General features: G+C 37.5%; 1 protein-coding gene across 1 annotated transcript in view; it reads left to right on the forward strand.

Moving 5' to 3' along the window:
• Positions 1-25447, forward strand: part of Macrod2 (mono-ADP ribosylhydrolase 2) — a 2209545-nt gene that overhangs the window by 572090 nt on the left and 1612008 nt on the right. The gene's annotated exons all lie outside the window — the stretch shown is intronic.

Genomic DNA, 25447 nt, shown 5'->3' on the forward strand with positions numbered 1-25447 from the left:
CTGGCATTATCAATGCTGACTATAGGAAAGTGGCTAGGATACCTGGAGAGCTGGGAAATGTTTAATGAATGATTACTGGAAGCCAGCATCAAGACATTCTGGTTGCTACTGCATGGTAAGAGGAATATAGATAAGACAGTGTACAGTTTGAAAAGCTAGAAATGATTGTGCAAGTTAATATGTAGAGACATGGTAAATGTGGAAATTAATATATTATTCAATTTAAATATTTCACAATTATGCACGTATCAAAAAGTAAATGTTTACAGGTTGCTCTGGTGCTGCTATATATTCAAATGCTAAATATTGGCATCAAGATCTGGTTGCCCCGACGAGCAGATTCTTACTTTCACCAAATGATTCTATGTAAACTTTGCCCATCTTATTCTCTGGCTGGTTAAATAAGTGTGGCTGACAGCCAGTTACTGGGAAGAATAAAGGTAGGTGGATTTCAGATACTGGGTTGGCGGTCACAGATAGGGACCACAAGGAAAAAAGAGTTTGATGGTTTGTATATATTTGGCCTAGGGAGGGGCACTATTAGGACGTGTGGCCTTGTTGAGGTGGTGTGACCTTGTTGGAGTAGGTGTGACACTGTGGGCCAGCCCCAACTAAATGCTGTACTCTATAAGAGTTGCCTTGGTCATAGTCTCTGTTTAAGGCAGTAAAACCCTATCTAAGACAAGGAGACACAAAGGAAGAAAAGAAGAGGAAGGAAAGAGGAAAAAGACAGAGAGCAGGAGGTCTCCAATAGACATAATGTACCAGGAGCACCTGGCCTGTACCCACCGAGGACAGACTAATAGAGAAGAATAACCCAGGTAAGACTCAAACAGCAAGTACTTGTGGAGTATAGCTGGGGAATTAACAATCTAATGTATAGAAAATAAATTAGGGGTAATTTGCCCAATGATTGTGCTTAAGCTAAATAAATAATTCTGGTAGGTCTCAGTCTCCATTACCAGGGGACTGGCTGAATCATATTAAAAATTGGTATTTACATTTAAACTCATAACAGCAGCAAAATTACAATTATAATGTAGCAACAGCAATGATTTTATAAATTTTATGACAGGGTGCACTACAATATGAGGAATTGCATTTTAAAAAAGCCTCAAAATTAGGAAGATTGAGAACCCACTGGTATAGGTGATGCTAATTTTCAATTATACTGCATTATCCTCTTAAGAGGAATTTTCAAAGTAAACCATGTGAGAAGGAAGAAAACTCAGAGTGAGAGACTAACTTACCTCACCGTATACTTACTTCTTCACTGGCAATATTTCTCATAACCTTCCAATCATGACATTGTATATATAGCATTGTTTAATGTTTCATGTAAGAAAATATCATGGATTCATAATTTATTTGCCAGAATTTTATAGTCAGAGTGCTTGCATAAAGTTATGTCAATGGGTTTACATACACATACAAACATACATACATACATACATACATACATACATACATACATACATCCTTAGTCTGAGGGGATTTAAAATAGTGTTTCTTTCTGATTATAGACATCTTATTCCTCAGTTCATGTGTTTTCCTTCTCTTGTTGGAGGGGTGTCATTGCCTTTCTAAAATATGTAAAAATTTGTTCACTACTATGTATTTTCAGGATCAAAGCATCCAGTATTTGAGGACTCCTAAGGAGAATGTCACAGAGCAGAACAGATTTGGTTAACAGAGTCCTTAGAGTTATATTATAGTGAAAACAGACATATCTCGTTTTTAGTGAAAAGAGCATTTTCATTTTGAAAAGAAAATTGCAAGGACATAAGTTGTATAACCAAATCCTGGTATAACTGCAGCCATGGTTTCTATTTCCTTTGACCCCAGTGATTCAGTTCACCTTACAAACAGACTTATTGGCTGCTCTACTCTTTTGCCTGCTGTGGACAACATTGTCTGAATTATTCTGTAATCAGATGTACTGAGTAATGATGCTAGAGTAATAGGAGAGTTCAGACAAATCACTTATTTCCATTTTCCAAGTTATCTACCTACAAAGGAGCCTTTGGTAGAAAGGACGTAAAAGCTCTGGCTTACAGAGAGCAATTCCAAGGACAAAGACAGTCATTTAAAGGTCTATTAGAAAAAATCTGTAGTTAAACATTTACTAAATTGTATTCTCCTGCATCTGAAGTAAAAGAATATCTTAGGTCAAAAATTTTGAAGAGGGGTTGGTGATCTGGTGTCCCCATCCCTCCGAGACTGAGGTCTCTGTCTATCTACTAGAGGTGGTCTCTTCAGTTTCTATTTCCCCACTGGTGGGCAGTTCAGCTAAGATCATCCACATTGAGTCCTGGCAGCCTCCCCAATCCTAGGTCTCTGGGACTTTATAGACTACCCTCACCCTCTACCCTCCACAGAAGCATATTTCCACTCATTCTCCAGGCCCTCAGGGCTTCTCTCTTTTTCCCACCATATCTATCCTGTCTGCCTGTTCCCCTCCACCTCCCCTCTTCCATCCAGATTCCTCCCTCCATCTGCTTTCAATGATTAATTTAGTCCGCTTTGAGTGGAACTGAAGCATTCTTGCTTGAGCCTTCCTTCTTGTTTAGATTCTCAGGGTCTATGGGAGTGTTTCATGGGTATTCTGTACTTTTTGGCTAATATCCACTTATCAGTGAGAACATACCATGCATGTCCTTTTGAGGCTGGCTTACCTCACTCAGGATATTTTCCAGTTCCATCCATTTGCCTGCAAAATTCGTGATGCCCTTGGTTTCAATAGCTGAACAGTATTCCATTGTTTAAATGAACCACATCTTCTGTATCCAATTTGGGCACCAAACCCTGACACTATTATTGATGCTATGTTGTACTTGCAGACAGGAGCCTAGCATGCCTGTCCTCTCAGAGGCTCTACCAGCAGATGACTAAGATGGATGCAGATATTCACAGCCAAGCATTGGAGTGAGATTAGGGACTCCTATGGAAGAGTTAGAGGAAGGACTGAAGGAGCTGAAGAGGATGGTAACCACACAGGAAAACCAAAAGTGTCAACTAACCTGGACCCCTGGGAGCTCCCAGAGACAGAGCCGCCAACCAAAGAGCATACATGGGCTGGTACATGCATTGCCGAGTACACATGGCTGCTTCACAGGTTGGAGAGCATCTCCTCAGGCAGCTCAGTTGGTATGAGCATCCTAAAGTCAGCTTTGCTGATCTCAGAAAATCCCTTGGTAGTTCTTACTGCTTAGATAACCTTAGGGGAGGAAAAGTCTAGTTCACTTGGTCAGTTTTACAGTTTGAGTACATTCCTTAAAGTTTTAATGAGTTTCCCTGTGGGATGTAATATCTTACATTCTTTTAGAACATTCTGGATCTTAATGAGCTTCCTTACAGTTGATGACATGTTTTATTTCAGAAGGAATTGATATATTATCCACTCTCCTGTCACAGTGCAGCAGTCATCCCCAGTAAACTCCTCCATATATAGAGAGAAATGGGCAATATTAAAGAATTACAGTAAAACACAAACAAACAGGTGAAGGAATTGAACAAAACCATCCATGATCTAAAAATGAAAATAGAAACAATAAAGAAATCACAAAGGGAGACAACCCTGGAAATAGAAAACCCAGAAAAACTATCAGGAGTCATAGACACAAGCATCGTGTCTATGCCAGATGGGAGAGAGAATCTCAGGGTCAGAAGAAGCCATAGAAAACATTGACACAACAGTCAAAGAAAGTGCAAAACACAAAAAGCTCCTAAACCAAAACATCCAGGAAATCCATGACATAAGGAGAAGACCAAACATAAGGATAATAGGTACAGAAGAGAGAGAAGATTCCCAACTTAAAGGGCCAGAAAATATCTTTGAAACAATTATAGAAGAGAACTACCCTAACGTAAAGAGAGGCCCAAGAAGCATACAGAAATCTAAATAGAATAGACCTTAATAGAAATTCTTGCCATCACATAATAAACAAAATACCAAATTCACACCACAAAGAAAGAATATTAAAAGCAGCAAGGGAAAAGAAGCAGGTAACATATAAAGGTAGATTTATCAGAATCACACCAGACTTCTCACCAGAGAATATGAGAGCAAGAATATCCTTGGCAGATGTCATACAGACCCTAAGAGAACAGAAACGACAGACCAGGCTAGGATATCTAACAAAGAAGCTTTCCTAAAGTTCAAAGCACACACTGCACCTTACAAATAATAGTGGGAGACTTCAACACTCCACCCTCAGCAATGGACAGATCATAAAAACAGAAGGTAAACAGAGACACAGTAAAAGTAACTGAAGCTATGAACCAAATGGATTTAACAGATATCTATAGAATATTTCTTCCTAAAACAAAAGACTATACCTTCTTCTCAACACTTCATGGTATATTCTCCAAATTAGACCATATAATCAGTCACAAAACAGGCCTCAACAAATACAGGAAGATAGAAATAATCCCATGCATCCTATCAAATCATCACGGACTAAGGCTTGTCTTCAGTAACAACAATAAGGAAAGAATGCCCACGTATACATGGAAGTTGAACAATGCTCTACTCAATAACAACTTGGACAAGGAAGAAATAAAGAAAGAAATTAAAGATGTCCTAGAACTTAATGAAAATGAAGGCACAACATACCCAAAATTATAGAACACAATGAAAGCAGTGGTAAGAGGAAAACTCATAGCTCTGAGTGCCTCCAAAAAGAAATTGGAGAGAGCATACAATAGCAGCTTGACAGCACACCTAAAAGCTCTAGAACGAAAAGAAGCAAGTACACCCAAGAGGAGTAGAAGGCACGAAATAATCATACTCAGAGCTGAAATCAACCAAGTAGAAACAAAAAGAACTATACAAAAAAATCAACAAAGCAAGGGTCTGTTTCTTTGAGAAAATCAACAAAATAGATAAACCTATAGCCAGACTAATCAGAAGGCACAGAGAGTATATCAAAATTAACAAATTCTGAAATGAAAAGGGAGGTATAACAACAGAAACTGAGGAAATTCAAAAAAATCATCAGATCTTACTGTAAAAGCCTATACTCAATAAAACTGGAAAATCTAGATAAAATGGACAATTTTCTAGACAAATACCAGGTACCGAAGTTAAATCAGGATCAGATAAACCATGTAGACATTACCATTACTCCTAAAGAAATAGAAGTAGTCATTAAAAGTCTCCCAACCAAAAAAGAATCCAGGACAAGATGGGTTTAGTACAGAATTCTATCAGACCTTCATAGAAGACCTCATACCAATACTGTCCAAGCTATTCCACAGAATACATGTAGAATGGTCCCTACCCAATGTGTTCTATGAAGACACAACTACATTCATACCTAAACCACACAAAGATCCAACAAAGAAAGAGAACTTCAGACTAATTTCCCTTATGATATCAATATCAAAATACTCAATAAAATTCTCACAAAATGTATCCAAGAACAGATCAAAAATATTATCCATCATGATCAAGTAGGTTTCATCCCAGAGATGCAGGGATGGTTCAATATATGGAAATCCAATAGTGTAATGCACTATATAAACAAACTCAATGAAAAAACTGCACCTCCAGAAATCTATCATCCTCTTCTGGCCTCCACAACACAGTATACACATACCTGCAGGCAAAACTCCAGTACACATGAAGTAAAAATAAGTTTTTTTTAAAAGAATAAAAACTAAATTAGCACATTTCTATAGAATTAATTTTGAGTGAAAATGGCTAAATTTAATATAGGGCAGGTAAAGTATAATGAAAAGAAGTATTTGACAGAAAGAAAATTTCAATCATTTGACAGCTATGCTATACATGTGCTTATTTTGAGACAAGGGCTTATAGGATAATTTTCTTGTGGAAAAATCATGAATTATCCATGTGTTTAGCTCTCTGAGAAGTTTTCTAGACTGGCAGAATGTTGCCTGTGTTTGACTGAAATCACCGTCCAGGCAAAGGCAAACTGATTTCCTGCATCCCAGATTCTTCAGGAAGAAATGGGGCAGTAATAGGTTTAGTCTCACAGGGAGAGAATGAAACTGAGTAAAATACTCAACTCTGGAGCTGATTCATGCACATACTTAGGAAGCTTTTAGTAAATGTTAACTGGTAGTAGTAATATTTCAGGAATTTATTTAATTACAGAGATACGTATTAAAATTTTAGAATTAAAGATAGATTCAATTGAGAATAATTTGGGGGTCATATCGTTTTTGTTGTTGTTTTAGTTTAGTTTGGTTTGGTTTGGTTTCACTGATTGCCATGTGACTCTCAATAAAGATTGCCACTCTCCATGATCAGATGTTGGACTAAGTGAGGCTGAGGAATGAATGAATATGCAGAAACATGTGTCTCCAGAGGAGAAGGGGCAAGCAAAAGAAATGTGAGGGGAAGAGACTTAGTGTTTTAGTCATGAAAACTGTGCTAAGTGTAGGAAGAGATGACATCTCACATGCCCTCTTCTGGCCACCACGGGCACTGCACATACATAGTTCACTCAGGTACAAGCAGGCAAAACACCGGAGTTTAGGAAGCTGTCCATCCACTAGTGACTGACGAGTAAACTTCCTTCCCTTTTCTTCCTTCGCAGTGAGTTATTCTCTGGAAGAAAAAAATGGAGGTTAAATGAGAGCTCAGTGGAAGGATGAGATTGCGGCTCACTGTCCATGAGTGGGTAGGGAAGTAACGGAAATAATAAGAGAAGAATGATCAAACTTATTTTAAAACTTTAATTTGTAATCAAATCCAAAATCTTTGCTAACGTGGAGTTCCTCTCTCAAGTATCCCTGGTAGATATTATTTTTGTCTATAACATGTTTTGAATAATAAATATTCACTGTGCAGAGAGCAGTCCACCACTCATTTTTAGAGTTTTCTTTTCTTGTAGTAAGCTCAGCTCAACAACCACCTGTCCACATTGACATTAAACCACAGTTCTGCTCTATGATGCAAATCAAAGTAATCCTAATCCTTCTCTCAGTTGCCAATCTTTGTCCACAGCTATATGTACAAACAGCCCTGGCTCTGTTGGCTTAGTTTGGATGGATTTGGGTCACAGTGGGTCACAGGAGACCGAGCTCTCAGTAATTCACCAAACTGAATTTCTTTTAAATCTGGTATTACCATTCACAAGTATCACACTTTCATCAGTATGTTAAGTATGAATAAAATATTATGAATGTCATTCCGCTTTGTTCTGTACTCTATGATGCATTCTAAGTTCATCTTCAGGGAGTCACAACAGACATTGATATGTTAGCATTTCCTTATTGGATGTGAACTAACAAAAACCCTGCACACTGTTTATGGAATTTGTATTATATGATACAGATCTGGTGAACTTCAGACATATACTCTTCAATCATCCAACAGGAAATTAGATTTTTCAGTGTAGTTATGTGCTGAATGTATGATACACAGTTTAAATCAAAAGTGTCTTGCCTAAACTCTGACATGGAAAATATTCCCATTTGCATTATAGAATTTGATGAATTTGAACTTGATTGTGAAAATTGACATAATTTGAAGAGCAAGATACTTAAAGTTCAAGGAGGAAAATCAATTTATTTTTTATCAATGAAATAAGTATTTATGCTTGATGATAAGTGTTCTTTCATGCAAGGAAGTGAAAAGCAAGGCATTGCTCTAGCCTAACTCTAGCACACAGTGCTTTTAGAACCCCATTCCTCATATCTCAACAAATAAATATCAAGAAGATATTTATCAAGATGAAGAGTCTCTTGATTTGTAGGATCAAATATTCATCGCCATTCCCTTGGCTACACTAGAGAGGAAAAGCACCTTATGATCCACTAACTCTATTAATGATATCATTAGTAAATAGTAAATGAATACCAGAAATTTGAAACCTTATTAGGGAACAAAATTTGTTTCCTCGTTTGTTTGTTTTCAAATTGAAATTTCAAAAGCAGTGATGTATTTGTATGTAGAACACTATTCTATGCTCTAATACTAAGTACAGAAACAGAAAATGCACCAATACAACAATAGGAATAATAACATCACAATATTTCTATATTAAAGCATTTCAAAATTTACTCTCTGTCTCTCTGTCTCTGTCTGTCTGTCCCTGTGTGTGTTTGTGTATGTGTGTGTATTTGTGTATGTATACGATGTGTATGTAGGAGTACCGGCATCAGATCCCCTTCTGATTGGTTATGGAAGGTTATGAACCACCTGATATGGACGCTGACAACTCCAGCCTTCTGGAAGAGCACTTAATCAGTGAGCTGTCCTTCAAGTTCCATATCAAAATATTTTGCAGGTTTTAGCCAGCAAGGATCTTTCATAGTTGCATGAAGCTAAGAATAATATTAAGTCCATCATAAAAATCAGCCTTCACCCAGGATTCTATCTCCCCGCAACTCTTAAAAACCACTGCTTTTCATCATCTCTCAGACTGCACTCAAGCTAAGCACATTTCAAAGCACTGCAAAGTACCTCACAATAGCTGAGAGACACATAGAGTGGACTAATAAGATGACCTTATTTAACTTCGATATCTTAGTTTTATGCTACTATCAAGAGTAAAGGAAATTAAATTTTAAGAACACATTTGAAAATGACCTGAAAGTTCATTGTTGAATCTCAGCTAAGGAAATGACCATGAGACTACAGTTCACAATGTTCTGTCTTAGACTCTTACTTTATTGGTAGGCTAAGGTTTTTCATGATATTACAAAATTAATAAAAACTAAAGGGAACAGAAGAAACTAAAATCTAATATACTAAATAAGCAAGAGTTTCGGGATTGGTAGCATGAAACACTATACTTTTCTCAAATTCTCTGAATGCGAGAGTCACAGAGTAGACTAAAAGCTCTATTTTATGATATATGATAAAATATCATCTTGAGAAAGAAGAATAACCAGGACAATGGGCCTTGCCTCTGTATGAAAGCTTATTTACTGTGTGAATATAGCATTCAATAACTCATACTTCTGTAAAAACGCTATGCCAAGCTCTGCTGAGTAAAACTTGTTAAACATTACATTTTCCAGTCAGTTCTAAGCCAATGACCTAGGGAACCCTGGGCTTTCTGCTTCTTGCCCTATAATAAAAGTATGAGTGTGAATGGGTCAGGAAGCAGAAGAGGACTTTTGCAGAAAGTATTCACTTGACTAGAGCTGTAGAACTCTTAGAAATATCTTTCTGAGTGGTGACACATGTCTTTGAAGGGTTTCTTTCTAAATGTACACCACCAATGAAAAACCTTCTAGCTTGTTTCTGTTGTCTTCCATTTTCTTTACCATACCAGTTGGAATTTACTGCAGCTCTGTATAAATCCTCCATTTACTGACCCTAAAGCTGCAGCACTTCACAGGAAATTTTCTTCCCCTGGAATGAGACTAATGGCTAATGATAGGCTTTTTGATGTGCTGTCTTGCATATTATGTGGTAGAAAGCTTAGATTTTAGTATACTCATCTAAAAATTGTTGTGAGAAATTGTTAGAACTACAGTAGCTGGAGGAGCGACTTCAGGCCTGAGACCAGAGGTAAGACCAACTTTTCTGCTCTAAGTAACTTGCCTGGTGGACTCGGGGCACACAAAGGCAAAATTCCTCTGGGACCAGACACTTCCAGTTTCTAGCTGGCGCCCGAACCTCGCTGATCCCGGCCCACAGCTCCCTGCTCCCAAACCCTGTAGGAGAGAGAGTTCATCGCCCAGATGTGTGGGCAATCCTGAGATTTCAGGGCAGGAGAGACTGCCAATTGTGCCCACCTTTGCTCACATCCCTGGCCCAAGAGGAAACTGTATAGGGCCTCTAGGAACGGGAAGATATGGGCACTCAAGCTGCAGGAACCCTGTGATCCAGAATGTGCCTGGATCTGAAGGGACCTGGTCAAATAGTTCCCTGCACCCAAATCCCGTGGGAGGAAGAGCTAGACCTTCAGAGGGGCAGACATAACTGGGAAACCAGAGGAGACTACTCTCTGCCCACATTTCTGACACTAGAGGAAAACACCTAGTACCATCAGGGGCCCCTGCACGCAGAAGTAGGGGCAGGCCATTTGGGTTGCTGCCTTCACGGAGAGCAGAAACCCAGACCTGAGGGGTGACTTCAGGCCTGAGACCAGAGGTAAGACCAACTTTTCTGCTCCAAGTGGCCTGCCTGGTGGACTCAGGTCACACGCCCACAGGAACAGCTGAAAGCCAGTGGACAGGAATGACTACATGCCAGAAAGCAGAACACTCTGTTCCCATAACTGGCTGAAAAAAAAAAAACAGGAAAACAGGTCTATAGCACTCCTGACACACAGGCCTTTAGGACAGTCAAGCCACTGTCAGAAATAGCAGAACAAGGTAACACCAGAGACAACTTGATGGAGAGAGGCAAGCACAGGAAACCAAGCAACAGAAACCAAGACTACATGGCATCCTCGGAGCCCAATTCTTCCACCAAAGCAAACACTGAATATTCAAACACACCAGAAAAGCAAGATCTACATTTAAAATCACATTTGATCATGATGATGGAGGACTTTAAGAAAGACATAAAGAACTCCTTTAGAGAAAAACAGGAAAACACAAGTAAACAAGTAGAAGCCCTTAGAGAGGAAACAAAAAAATCCCTGAAAGAATTACAGGAAAACACAATCAAACAGGTGAAGGAATTGAAAATGGAAATAGAAATAATAAAGAAAGCACAAAGGGAGACAACCCTGGATATAGAAAACCAAAGGAAGAAACAAGGAGCCATAGATACAAATATCACCAACAGAATGCAAGACATAGAAGAGAGAATCTCAGGAGCAGAAGATTCCATAGAAATCATCAACACAAGGGTCAAAAATAATGTAAAATGGAAAAAGCTACTGGCCTAAAACATACAGGAAATCCAGGACACAATGAATAGATCAATCCTAAGGATAACAGGTATAGAAGAGAGTGAAGACTCCCAACTCAAAGTCCCAGTAAATATCTGCAACAAAATCATAGAAGAAAACATCCCTAACATAAAGAAAGAGATGCCCATAAACATACAAGAAACCTAGAGAACACCAAATAGATTGGACAAGAAAAGGAACTCCTCCCATCTCATGCACATGCAGTCAAGACACCAAATGCACAAAGCAGAGAAAGAATATTAAAAGCAGTAAGGGAAAAATGTCAAGTAACATATAAAGGAAAACCTATCAGAATTACACCAGACTTCTCACCAGAGACTATGAAAGCCAGAAGATCCTGGACAGATGTTCTACAGACCCTAAGAGAACACAAATGTCAGCCCAGGTTACTGTATCCAGCAAAACTCTCAATTAACATAGATGGAGAAACCAAGATATTCCATGTCAAAATCAAATTTATACAATACCTTTCTACAAATCCAGAACTACAAAGGATAATGAATGGTAAAGCCCAATACAAGGAGGCAAGCTACACTGTAGAAAAATCAAGAAACTAATCGTTGGGCAACAAAACAAAGAGAAGACAAGCACACAAACATAATCTCACCTCCAAATACAAAGAAAACAGGAAACAACAGTCACTATTCTTTAATATCTCTCAACACCAATGGAGTCAATTTCCCAATAAAAAGTCACAGATTAACAAACTGTGTATGTAGTGAGGACCCTGCATTTTGCTACCTACAAGAAACACACCTCAGAGACAAAGACAGACACTACCTCTGATTAAAAGGCTGGAAAACAACTTTCCAAGAAAATGGTCTGAAGAAGCAAGATGGAGTAGCCATTATAATATCAAATAAAATCGATTTTCAACTAAATGTCATCAAAAAAGATAAGGAAGGACACTTCATATTCATCAAAATAAAAATACACCAAGATGAACTCTCAATACTAAATATCTATGCTCCAAATAAAAAGACACATACATACATAAAAGAAACCTTACTAAAGCTCAAAGCACACATTGCACCTCACACAATAATAGTAGGAGATTTCAACACCCCACTCTCACCAATGGACAAGTCATGGAAATAGAAATTAAACAGAGACATACACAGACTAAGAGAAGTCAGGAATCAATGGACTTAGCAGATATTTATAGAACATTCTTTCCTAAAACAAAAGGATATACCTTGTTCTCACCATCTCATGGTACTTTCTCTAAAATTAACCATAAAATCAGTCACAAAACAGGCCTCAACAGATACAGAAATATAGAAATAATCCCATGCATCCTATCAGGCCACCACGGGCTAAAGCTGGTATTCAATAAAAATAAGGAAAGAACACCACATGTACATGGAAGTTGAACAACGCTCTACTCAATGATAACTTGGTCAAGAAAGAAATAAAGAAAGAAATTAAAGACTTCTTAGAATTTAATGAAAATGAAGGTACAACATACCCAAACTTATGGGACACAATGAAAGCTCTGCTAAGAGGAAAACTCATAGCTCTGAGTGCCTGCAGAAAGAAACAGGAGAGAGCATATATCAGCAGCTTGACAGCACACCTAAAAGCTCTAGAACAAAAAGAAGTAAACACAGTCAGAAGGAGTAGAAGACAGGAAATAATCAAACTCAGAACAGAAATTAATCAAATAGAAACAAAAGGGACTATACAAAGAATCAACAGAACCAAAAGCTGGTTCTTTGAGAAAATCAAAATAGATACACCCTTAGCCAGACTAACAAGAGGACCCAGAGAATGTGTCCAAATTAACAAAATCAGAAATGAAAAGGGAGACATTAACTACAGAATCAGAGGAAATTCAAAAAAATCATCAGATCCTACTACAAAAGACTATATTCAACAAAACTTGAAAATCTGGAGGAAATGGACAATTTCCTAGACAGATACCAGGTACTGAAGTTAAATCAGGAACAGATAAACCATTAAAACAACCCCATAACTCCTAACGAAATAGAAGCAGTCATTAAAGGTCTCCCAACCAAAAAGAGCCCAGGTCCAGATGGGTTCAGTGCAGAATTCTCTCAGACCTTCATACAAGACCTCATACCTATACTATCCAAACTATTCCACAAAATTGAAACAGATGGAGCACTACTGAATTCTTTCTGTGAAGCCATAATTACTCTTATACCAAAACCACACAAAGACCTAACAAAGAAAGAGAACTTCAGACCAATTTCCCTTATGAATATCAACGCAAAAAATACTCAATAAAATTCTTGGAAACCGAATCCAAGAGCACATCAAAACAATAATCCATCATGATCAAGTAGGTTCCATCCCAGGTATGCAGTGATGGTTTAATGCACAGAAAATCATCAACGTAATCCACTATATAAACAAACTGAAAGATAAAAAGCACATGATCATTTCATTAGATGCTGAGAAAGCATTTGACAAAATTCAACACCCCTTCATGATAAAAGTCCTGGAAAGAATAGGAATTCAAGGCCCATACCTAAACATAGTAAAAGCCAAATACAGGAAACCAGTCGCTAACATTAAACTAAATGAGGAGAAACTTGAAGCAATCCCACTAAAATCAGGGATTAGGTAAGGCTGCCCACTCTCTCCCTACTTACACAATATAGTTCTCAAAGTCCTAGCCAGAGCAATCAGACAACAAAAAGAGATCAAAGGGATACAGATTAGAAAGGAAGAAGTCAAAATATTACTATTTTCAGATGATATGATAGTATATTTAAATGATCCCAAAAGTTTCACCAGAGAACTCCTAATCCTGATAAATACCTTAAGCAAAGTGGGTGGGTATAAAATTAACTCAAATAAATCAGTAGCCTTCCTCTACACAAAAGAGAAATAAGTCGAGAAAGAAATTAGGGAAACAACACCCTTCACTATAGTCCCAAATAATATAAAGTACCTCGGTGTGACTTTAACCAAGCAAGTGAAAGTTCTGTATAATAAGAACTTCAAGCCTCTGAAGAAAGAAATTGAAGAAGACCTCAGAAGATGGAAAGATCTCCCATGCTCATGGATTGGCAGGATTAATATAGTAAAAATGGCCATTTTACCAAAAGCCATCTACAGATTCAATGCAATCCCCATTAAAATTCCATTCCAGTTCTTCATAGAGTTAGACAGAACAATTTGCAAATTCATCTGGAATAACAAAAAACCTAGGATAGCTAAAACTATCCTCAACAACAAAAGGACTTCAGGGGGAATCACTATCCCTGAACTCAAGCAGTATTACAGAGCAATAGTGATTTAAAAAATGAAAAAGTATGGAATTGGTACAGAGATAGGCAGATAGACCAGGGGAATAGAATTGATGCAGAAATGAACCGACACACTTATGTTCACTTGATTTTTGACAAAGGAGCCTTAACCATCCAATGAAAAAAAGATAGCATTTTCAGCAAATGATGCTGGTTCAACTGGAGTTCAGCATGTAGAAGAATGCAGATCGATCCATTCTTATCACCCTGTACAAAGCTCAAGTCCATGTGGATCAAGGACCTCCACATTAAACCATATATACTCAAACTAATAGAAGAAAAAGTGGGGAAGAATCTCGAACACATGGATATTGGAGAAAATTTCCTGAACAAAACACCAATGGTTAATGCTCTCAGATCAAGAATCGACAAATGGGATCTCATAAAACTACAAAGCTTCTGTAAGGCAAAGGACACTGTTTTTAGGACAAAATGGCAACCAACAGATTCGGAAAATATCTTTACCAATCCTACAACTGATAGAGGGCTTATATCCAAAATATACAAAGAACTCAAGAAGCTAGACTGCAGAGAGAGAAATAACCCTATTAGAAAATGGGGTTCACATTCAGAGCCTGCCCCACATGAGGCACATACATATACAGCCACCAAACTAGGTAAGATGGATGAAGCAAAGACGTGCAGGCTGATAGGAACCAGATGTAGATCTCTCCTGAGAGACACAGCCACAATATGGAAAATACATAGGTGAATGTCAGCAGCAAACCACTGAACTGAGAACAGGACCCCCGTTGAAGGAATCAGAGAAGGACTGAAAGAGCTTGAAGGGGCTCGAGACCCCATATGAACAACAATGCCAACCATCCAGACCTTCCAGGGACTAAGCCACTACCCAAAGACTATACATGGACTGACCCTGGGCTCCAACTTCATGGGTAGCAATGAATAGCCTAGTAAGAGCACCAGTGGAAGAGGAAGCCCTTGGTCCTGCCAAGAGTGAAGCCCAGTGAACATGATTTTTGGGGGGAGGTGGTAATGGGGGGGGAGGATGGGGAGGGGAACAACCATATAGAAGAGGAAGGGGAGAGGTTACGGTGATGTTGGCCAGGAAACCAGGGAAGGCAATAACAATTGAAATGTAAATAAGAAATACCCAAGTTAATAATGATGGAGGGGAAAAAAGAAAATTTCAAGTTATAAAACATTATTTAGCATTTAGAAAAAGAAAGAAAGAAAATGGGGTTCAGAGCTAAACAAAGTATTCACAGATGAGGAATGCTAAATGGCTGAGAAGTACCTAAAGTTCAACATCTTTAGTCATAAGGGAAATGCAAATCAAAACAACCCTGAGATTCCATCTCACACCAGTGAGAATGGCTAAGATCAAAAACTCCAGTGACAGCAGCTGCTGGCAAGGACGTGGAGAAAGAGAAACACTCCTCCATTGTTGATGGGATTGCAGACTGGTACAACGTTCTGAAAATCAGAAAATTGGACATTGCACTAACTCAGGACCCAGCTATACCTCTCTTGGGCATATACCCAAAAGATGCTCCAACAAATAGCAAAGACACGTGCTCCACTATGTTCCTAGCAGCCTTATTTATAATAGCCAGAAGCTGGAAAGAACCCAGATGTCCTTCAACAGAGGAATGGATACAGAAAATGTGGTACATTTACACAATGGAATATTACTCAGCTATCAAAAACAATGACTTTATGAAATTCATAGGCAAATGGATGGAACTGGAAAATATCATCCTAAGTTAGGTAACCCAATTACAGAAAACCACACATGGTATGCACTCATTAAGAGTATATTAGCCCAAATGCTCAAATTACCCTAGATGAACAGAACACATGGAACTCAAGAAGGATGACCAAAATACGAATGCTTCACTCCTTCTTTAAAAGGGGAACAAGAATACCCATGGGAGGGGATAGGGAGGCAAAGTTTAGAGTAGAGGCTAAGGAACCCCCATTCAGAGCCTGCCCCATATGTGGCCCATACATATACAGCCACCAAACTAGATGAAATGGATTGAAGCAAAGAAGTACAGGCTCATAGGATACGGATGTAGATCGCTTCTGAGAGACACAGCCAGAATACAGCAAATACAGAGGCGAATGCCAGCAGCAAACCACTGAACTGAGAACGAGACCCCCGTTGAAGGAATCAGAGAAAGGACTGAAAGAGCTTGAAGGGACTTGAGACCCTATATGAACAATGCCAGCCAACCATAGCTTCTAGGGACTAAGCCACTACCCAAAGACTATATACATGGACTGACCCTGGACTCTGACCTCATAGGTAGCAATGAATATCCTAGTAAGAGCACCAGTGGAAGGGAAAGCCCTTGGTCCTGCCAATGTTTGATGCCCAGTGAACGGGATTCTTTTGGGGAGGGTGGTAATGGGAGGAGGATTGGGAGGGGAACACCCATATAGAATGGGAGGGGGAGGGGTTAGGGGGATGTTGGTATGGAAACCGGGAAAGGGAAAAAAATTTGAAATGTAAATAAGAAATACCCAATTTAATAAAGATGGAGAAAAAAAGAACTACAGTAGCTAGACATGATTCAGTAGGAAAACAAGATAATAAGGAACCAAGAAACAGCTGTGACAAGAAGCATGTTTATTCCAATGTAAAGGATTCCAGAAAGAATAGCCCAGACAAGATTTTTAATTTATAAATAAAGATCTTTTCAGCTTGTTAGGTTTAGGAACTTTTCTATCTGGTGTCATCAACTGAAGGGCAACTTTGTAATATCTGAAGAATAGAATTAAAAGTTTTGAAGATAGTATATGTGAATCTAGAAAGATTCCCTTTTGTAAGAATTGCCTTGGTTATGGTGTATTTTCACAGCAATAGAACAGTAACTATGATGGCTGCCTTTCAATGTGTGTGTGTGTGTGTGTGTGTGTGTGTGTGTGTGTGTGTGTGTGTGTGTGTGTGTGTGTGACATAACTCTGTAATCCCAGCACTTGAGAAGTATAGACAGGAAAATCAGAGGTTAAAGGTCATCTTTTCCTACATGTGGAGTTCAAGGCCAGCCTGGGCTTCATTAGACCCTGTTTAAACAAAAATGGGTAACATTTTTTTAAATACCTGCATAAAAACTGCCTAAAATAAAAGACGAAGGTAGAGATGAGACTGATTAGCAAAAGGTTTCTTCATCAATGGAGAATATAATAGGGGTGAATATATTCACAGTATATTGTATACATGCATGAAATTATCAAAAATAAATTTAAAGTGTTAATAAAATTGGAAGTATGCGTCTTAATTTCCTAGGGAATTGCATTGGAATGGTACTGTATTTTGGTTAAATATTTGATAAATTTACCAGAAGCAGCATATGTGTGTCTGTGCATGCATGTTTGTGTATGTATGCATACGTACCTTTGTATTAAAAAAAAAGGTTTGATAGTATTGTTTTCATTGCAGGATTTATGTAATTTATTCACTTAACTTGTTTCAAATTTGTCAATACAAAATTTGTCAAAGGTTCATTTAATTATCATTTAAAAGATCATGAGCAGTGGCACTAAACCAGTTTGTTTAAAACTTAATGCTATATATAAATATGATGAAATATGACATAGCAAATATCAAACTTAAATAATATAAACTAAAACAAAGAGAACTATTTTATTTATTATGTGGTAAGAAAAAAGTGAGATATCAAATATTTGGTAAGATTACTGAAAAAGACATTTTGATTTCACTTTGGGTCAATTTGAATAGACAATTTGCATATAACTTATATTATAGGGACTCAATGGATGAGATAGCTTTGAAGATTATATATATATGTATATTAATTCTATAAAATTCTATAAACCTCTAAGCAAAATTTTATTAAAAACAATTTAAATATCACATGTCACATATAAATAGCAAAAGATAGTTTTATACTTCATTAAGTAGTTCTAATTTTAGAATATTAGAGATTGCTTTAGAGTGTTCTCATAATATAAACTTAAAACATGAGAAATGATTATAATATTTAATTAGAGTTGAATTATTAAATGCAGTTATATATTTGCATATTTGTATGTACACTATTTCCAAATCATTCTATTCGATCACTGAACTATTTCTAGCACCATCCCCTTGTGAAAGGATAGCTGCTGAAACACTGAACTCTGACAGCAAACAATGACTTCAGCTCATCTCCTGCCTTCAAACCCCTTCATTTCCACTGTATCCTGATTGCAATCCTCCTGATTACTTGTGATTACATTGAAAGCCACCATGATATTCTGTAAGTGGAGTTTAACTATCCAATTGAAGTCTAGGATCTTGCTATAAGCATTTTTACCTAATGCTAATTGTAGCATTTTTATTATGCTGTCATAATATGCTAGACGATCTAATGAACAGATGATGCTTATACCATAGACTAATCTTCTCCATTTGCTCTGTACAGGAAAATAAGTATCAATAACTACAACATTTTGTATTGGTAGCATTGCTTCTTGGGGTCATGATTAAAATAAATCTATGTAAGACATTATTCATAGTTTGAAGATGAACGTTTACTTGTGTGTGTGTGTATGTGTGTATAAAACAGTGACACAACATAAACATAAAATGCCAAATCATAAACTAAGCACCATTAATATTGCTTGATAAAGACAAACAATTAAGAATAATTACAATCATAATATAACCAAAAGTAACAACACAAGCAAGCTTGCTTAGTATACCTACCATTTATGAGACATGATGACTCAGTGCAAATTAAAGGAGATCTAGTGTGTTAAAATTGTAGTAGAAATATCTTACCTCAATAGTTCCCACTCTATAAAATCATTTGTTAAATATCAAAATTCACAATGTCATTTAATAACAATTTTGCAAGGAATTTGTCAAAGAGAAAAATAGGCTTATGACTCTGTCTTAATGAGTCACTGTGCCAAAGCAGGTTGCACAAAATCTCCCAACACCTGTAGGCCTGGGAGGTATGTCATATCTATTATGTGTAGAAATCAAAGGTGGCTCTTCATACTCTGACATTTGGCCATACGTATTCTGTCCATGAAATGCTAACTATTCCTGCAGTTATATCATTAACATGAAAAAAGTCTAACTTTAGAAAGAAAAGTTTTCTACAAGTGCTTGGTGTCGTCGAACAAGTTTTTTGAAACATTGAGGATTTCAGAAAATGTACTCATCATATTAAACCTCTTTTCCTCAACTTTTCCCAGATCTAACTCATCTTCCCTACCCACCTGTGTTCTGTTTGTAAACCCATGGAATTAAATTTGTGCTGCTCCCATGTCTTGGGCATGCACTAGAGTGTCCACTAGAGACATCCTTAAAGGAAACTGACTCTTCTCACAGCAGCTACCAATTACTAATAGCTCTTCAGCTGTGGGAGGGATGCCATCTCCTTGTCCATGCAGAAATGTCCATGCATGGAGAGTAGGCAGGTTTCATGAGTGCTGTTTAAACTACTGTGAGTTCTAATGTTCTACTGCACTATTGTACCCTGGGGAAAAAATTTGCTGTAAACTTCAAAAGTCTCTGACTCTTACAATATAGTCATCTTATTTAATTATGATCTCTCCACAGTCTCTTAAGCTCTGTACCATGACAAGTTGTAGGACATTGTGTTAATTGCCATTTACTTCAAAAGGAAGCTTCTCTGATGGGGGTTGAGAGATGCAATAATCTGTAGATAAAATGACAATTCATATATTCATATAATATTGTATCTATTTATCAGAATAGTAATAGTTTCTCTCCTAGGGACTGTGACCTAACTAGTCTTAGGTTTTTGGCTCCCATAGCAATGAAACTGTTTTATTATGGAGCAGACCTTAAATCCAAGCATAAAATGATTGGTTGCTTGCATGATATATCTGCCACTATTGTGCCAGCGTATATATCTTCCTAGGTCATTCATTATTGTAATTCTTACGATGTGTAGCTGGGTAAAATGGTGACTTCTTTTCTCCTCCATTAGTGAATATGTACTCCAAATACTAGGATGAGTGTTATGTGGTAGAGATGAAGCTTCTGGGCAAGTAAAGTTCAATTTCTCTGTGTTCTATTACCCAAGTATGTTGTATCTTCAGTACCAGGGTCTTACTCTCAAGTTATGGAGGATAATCAGAAACATTGGCAATACCCTGCAGTATTCTGAAGTATATGAGATCTCGCTAATCAACAGTTCTTAAAGAGGCAACATGGTTTTATTTGGCACTCAGAGTTTTATTTATTAACCTGTAGATGTTTAGTATGGGGTTATGTCACTCTGTTACATGGTAATTATATTTAAATTCTTTTTTATGTGTCCCTGCTACAGAATGGCTACATTTAAATTCTTTTTTATGTAGTCGGTACATGGTTTAGGAAGTTTCTATAGTAATGGTAGATTTTTATATGACTTTTTCAAAAGGACATTTTCTCCTCTACCCTGCCTTCAAACTGAACCTTTATTTAATCCTTCTGGCTCCTTTATTTAATCCCTTTACCATGTTTATATCACCATGTTCTACCTATTTTCTTTTCAATGATCTCCACCATGCCCCATCACTAATTTTGGGAGTATTCCAAAAGATTACGCCTTGTGATTATTCCAAATGAAACACACACCCATTGGTGGTTCACTGGTAGCATTCTCCATTATCAAACAAGTCTCTTACAACAGAATTTTCTCTGGCTCATGGTAGAGAACAAAATATAAATATAAAAAAAGTAAACTTGGAGTTGGGGATTTAGCTCAGGGTTAGAGCGCTTGCCTAGCAAGCTCAAGGTCCTGGGTTCGGTCCCCAGCTCCAAAAAAAAAAAAAAAAAAGAAAAGTAAACGTGGCAAAGGTTCTCAGTCTGAAGTTCGGAAAATAATACAAGAAATAATCAAACAGCCCTTGGTTTACAGTAAGTGATAATTCAGATAGGCATCCAGACATGAGCATTTGGACAAGAAAGGAAACTTTCATGTTTTACAGGTGTGGTTGTCAAGAATGAGAGAAGTTTAATGAGATGCAAAAGCTACTTGATGTTTCCATAACCACGAAATTAATTGTTCAGTCAAGCTTCTTTCAGGAGAAAAATTAAAGCAGAAATTATTTTAAATATGTACATGTCGGCTTAATTATAAATAATCATTTTAAAGAGACAGATATACCCAAGCCTTAGAGTTGACAATAACCTAAGCCTCATTATACCATATCATTCATGTAGCCATTTGGATCACTTTATGGACTTTTCAGTAAGATATAGTCAATCACATGTTCTGTGAGCATCAATTTATGCATATCCTGGAATTATCTTTCATGGCTCAAAAATTCCATCCTGGGGACCAACTAGGGCCAAAATTCGAAACCAAAGTGACTTCCATCACTTGTTGGCTTTGAATGAGAATTGAGCACCTTCTGTCAATAAAATTGACTTCTACTACTCATTATACGTTGTTTACATTTTTCTTGTGCTAAGAGAAAAACTGAACACCCAACTTTCCTCATAACATTTTGGAGTCTTTCTCTAGTTAATACCACTCTGCCTGTGTACTCATTCATCCTCTCTTCTCTCTATCCCTCTCTCTCAACATCTAACTGACTTGATTTGCCTCCTCATTAATCATGTTTCATACTCGAGTGTGTTCCTTATGACTGCCTTCTCTGCAGTATCCCTGCTTTCCTTCCCTCTTGAGTAGATGGGCTCCTTTCTCTAACTCCTGTACCCAAGGCTATCTATACTCCATGTTTAGTTGCTATGGAGGTGAAGTATATCTATCTCACTGCTTTAACTGATGCTGAGAAACTGAGGACTCCAAAGATCACTGCATAATCTTTTATGTGGCCTACTCTGTCCACTGACCTTAAAGGGAAAAATTCTTTTGACTGATCAGGAGCACGCATTTTTTTGGTACCCAAAGAAATTAATGTATTTCCCAAGCATAACTTTTATGTCTGTGGAACCCTTTAATGGAGATTAAAAAATGGTGTCAACAGAGAAAAACTCTTGCTGCTTTAATAACATTTTGCTCTAAGTTCAAAATACAGCAGGGGCAAAGAGTTGCTTCTTCATGCTATGGTTCGAATGGTTAGAAGCTAAGGGATAAAAGCACTCTGCCTCTGAAGCTTGTATGTTGTCCATTCTGTAGAAAGGAAGGGGGCACAAATGTATAGGTTTTGGGTGAAAGGTCAAGATGGAATGGTCCTTCTATAGGTAAGCATCTGTATGGCAGAGTTCAGAATTAAAATTATCTGGCAATACAATCCGTATTCAATATCAATTCCATTGAACCAATATCCTGTCATAATTACCATTGCAGGTTGATTATGTTTATACTTTTTGAAGATTTATAGCCTTTCATGATTTTAAAGACTCAAATTCTAGTTATTTCTAATGCCAAATTTTATCTGTCAATAAAAGTTAAATTTCAATAAGAAAATTATTTGAAATGTACCATGCAATCTATGTGTTGGGGGCCTCTTATCAGCTGATGTATGCTGTTGGTTGGTGATCCAGTGACTGAGAGGTCCCAGGGATCCAGGTTTATTGAGATTGCAGGCCCTTTTACAGGGTCGCCCTCCTCCTCAGCTTCTTCCAGCTTTCCCCTAATTCAACCACACGGGTCAGCAGCTTCTGTCTCTTGGTTGGTTGTGAATATCTGCTATACCATTATACACCCCACTAGCATCCAGAGCTCGTGGATCAGTCCTTTCACTTGGACAAATTCATAATGAATGAGGGTATCTGTTTCTGAAAGTCTTACCAGATATTGTCAGTGTTCTGGAATTTGACCACACTACTAATAATGCCATTCATTGTTAGTTAATTTGCATCTCTAATTCTATGATGTAGACCTTTTCCTAGTTCTATTTGACACTTTTACTTTAAGTAGGATGTCTGTTAATGACTTCCATGATTCGGATATTATTTTCCCCTCTAGAAATCCATATGTTGGGAGATCGGCTTTCGTGGTGGGATATGGATATTTAATATGTAGAATGATCCTTAGGTAAAATGGAATATGTCTTGAGAGAGATTATGAGACCCTAGATGCTCTCCAGCCTCCTGCTGAGGAAAGAATAGATCTCTTGCCCCTGCATACCCTCCTGCTATTTGCCATAGGGCACTTTCTAGAGCCTGTACCATGCTAGTAGACTTTCAGTCTCTAGAACTGTGAACTGAATAAACCACTTTCTTCATTGAATCTTTTTTACATTTTTTTAAATTCAAAACCTTTTAAAAACTTTTAAAACCATTTTATTTATTAAATTTATTCATTCCTTGACTATTTTATTTTAATTGCAGAAAGGATTAAGATGAGGCCCTTGGGACCATTGTTAAATTAGATGGGTTATTTTCTCATTGTTAATGTCTAAGAATGTGTGTATAATTTGAATGATGGCCCTTTATCTTACCTTTTATATTCCTTGTTTTCTCTCTGTGATTTTATTCTTTTGACAATGTATTTTACAAAGTAAACTTTTAAATTATTCCTTTTGATTTTCTTAAAATTGAAGTATAATTACATAATTTTCCCTTCCCATTCCTCCCTCTAAACCATCCTATTTTTTCTATTTCTTTCTTTTTTCAAATTCATGGCCTCTTTCTTCACCAATTGTTGCATACATATGTTTACATACATACATATTCCTAAATACATACAAACAATATGCTCAGACCATATTATGTTACATGTCTGTAACTTTATACAGACTGACCTTTTAGGACTGACTGTCAGTTATTGGAAAACCAATGGTACTCTTTCCTGGGGAAGACAATTTTCTGAACCTTATCATTGTTTAGTTGACTGTAGTTCTTGTGTAGGGCTGGGGATTCCTGGGTCTCCATCCCTCTCCTCCACATTAGCATGGATATTCTTGGTGTTCTTGCTGCTCTCATGTATAAGCAGCCATGTTGGTGAGACTTTATCTGACCTAGTTGGTGGCTTTTCTGACATTTGTTGGAGAGTCAGTTTCACAGGAAATTCTCAGTTCCTCTGACTATTACAATCTTTCCCCCACTTTTCTACAGTGATCCCTGAGTCTTTGGCACAGGAGTCATATTGTATGTGTATCATTTGGGAATGGATACACTTTAATTACTCATATTTTTCTGACATAGACAACATATTTAACAAACTCAAGCTTATCCCTTGCCTGTTTTAGCACCAGTGACTGGTACTGTATCCAAGAAGTCACCATTATACAAAAGGTCATTGAAATTTTACTGTGTTATCTTAAAGGCGATTTATATTTCTCTACTCACAAGCTAGAGTCATTACAGATTTTGAAATACATTTCTTTAAAAGTTTTGTTTTTTGAGACTCATGAGAAGTTTTGTTCTTCTATTCACATGGGTATTAGAAACCTGTCTCAGCTGGTCCTCCTGCCTCAGAGCTTTGTCTATGTCTAACCCTGGAAATCTGATTCACTGTCAAACTACAATGGTGACTGGAAAGACTGTCCTTAGTGACCCATCACTGGTGATGTTTCTGAAAACCGCAAAAAGGGTAAATGTTATACTCAAGCCATCAGAAACAGAGTTCTAGCTGCTTCTCAAGAGCTTTCATTATAACTCACAACTTTTGGGGTCTATGTCTATGTTTTCCAGGTTTAGGGAACCAAGGTTTATGGTACTTTGAAATTGTAGTTTTGGAATACTCTTATAAACTATACAGATATCAGTCTCATACCTATGAAAATCAACAACATTACCTTTCCATTCTAAGATCAAGTAACAAAGACAAAAAAAGGGGGCTGCTAATAGTATGCTATCTATGAGCTAAAATATGAGAGAGCCTGCATTTAGTTTCACCTCCCTGTTACCAAAGTGTGGCCTATGAAGCAATGCCTTCCAGCTTTCCTGAATGCTTGCTAAAAATGCAGACCCAAGAGTGTGGTGATTTGAACAATAATGGCTAGTGGGTTTAAACACTTGGTCTCCATTTTGGGAAGGAATAGAAGGTGTGGCCTTCTGGGAAAATGTGAGTCACTGGGTCAGGCTTTGAGGTTTTCAGACCCTGCCTGATTCTTAATCTCTATGCCCCCTGGTTTTGTCTCCACTTGGTCAAGTTCTGTGCCTGGCTACCTGCTGTTAAGCTCCTCACCACGATGGCCATGGACTCTATCTAGCCCTCTGAAACTGTGAACTACAAATCAAAGTTTTTCTTTTATAAGCTGCCTTGTTTTTATCACAGCAATAGAAAGTGACTAAGGCAATAGGCCACCCCAGAACTCCTGGATCAGTCTTTGCATTTGGACAAATTCCCCCACTGAATCTATATATGCATGAAAATTAGAAAATCCGCTATCTAAATCCCAGTAATATGCCAACACTTTGTGCATTAAATTATTTAAACTTCATAATAAAAAGATGATGCCAAATACCCATAT

This window comes from Rattus rattus, chromosome 5 (assembly GCF_011064425.1).
Source record: "Rattus rattus isolate New Zealand chromosome 5, Rrattus_CSIRO_v1, whole genome shotgun sequence".
NCBI lineage: Eukaryota > Metazoa > Chordata > Mammalia > Rodentia > Muridae > Rattus > Rattus rattus.